This window comes from Elephantulus edwardii, unplaced genomic scaffold, assembly GCF_000299155.1.
Source record: "Elephantulus edwardii isolate Elephantulus edwardi_28Jun2011 unplaced genomic scaffold, EleEdw1.0 scaffold00276, whole genome shotgun sequence".
Taxonomy (NCBI): Eukaryota; Metazoa; Chordata; class Mammalia; order Macroscelidea; family Macroscelididae; genus Elephantulus; species Elephantulus edwardii.
This window is the reverse complement of record NW_006400026.1, coordinates 543,001-543,430: the sequence shown is the minus strand read 5'-3', so window position 1 is coordinate 543,430 and position 430 is coordinate 543,001. Positions and strand designations below refer to the sequence as shown.

At 36.5% G+C, this 430-nt stretch overlaps 1 protein-coding gene across 1 annotated transcript in view; it reads left to right on the top strand.

The window, feature by feature from the left end:
- LOC102852746 (39S ribosomal protein L3, mitochondrial-like) overlaps positions 1–430 on the top strand; it is a 17,037-nt gene that overhangs the window by 1,433 nt on the left and 15,174 nt on the right. The gene's annotated exons all lie outside the window — the stretch shown is intronic.

Here is a 430-nt window from a genome sequence, read left to right as displayed (position 1 = left end):
GGCACTGGAAAAACAAGAATGCACCATTCAAAATATAAGATCCAATGTTTCAGAGGCTGTCAACATAATGGAGGGACATATGAGCAGAGTTGATGAGATGGAACACAGAATCAGTAAAATTGAAGACAAAATTATCACCACTGATCTGCTAGAGCAAAAAGCAGACTGAAAAAAGAAGGAAAAAGAAGAAAAACTGAGAACAATGTGGGACACCATCAAGAAAAATAACATGCGCATCATTGGAATCCCAGAAAAGGAAGAAGCAAGTAAAGGCATTGAACAAGTTGTGGAAGAATTACTAGAGGAAAACTTCCCAGACATAATGAAGAATGAGAGAATATATATTCAGGAAGCACAGTGAACAACATATAGATTCTACCCCAAAAGAAAAACATCAAGGCATATCATAGTTAAATTTGCCAGAACCAAG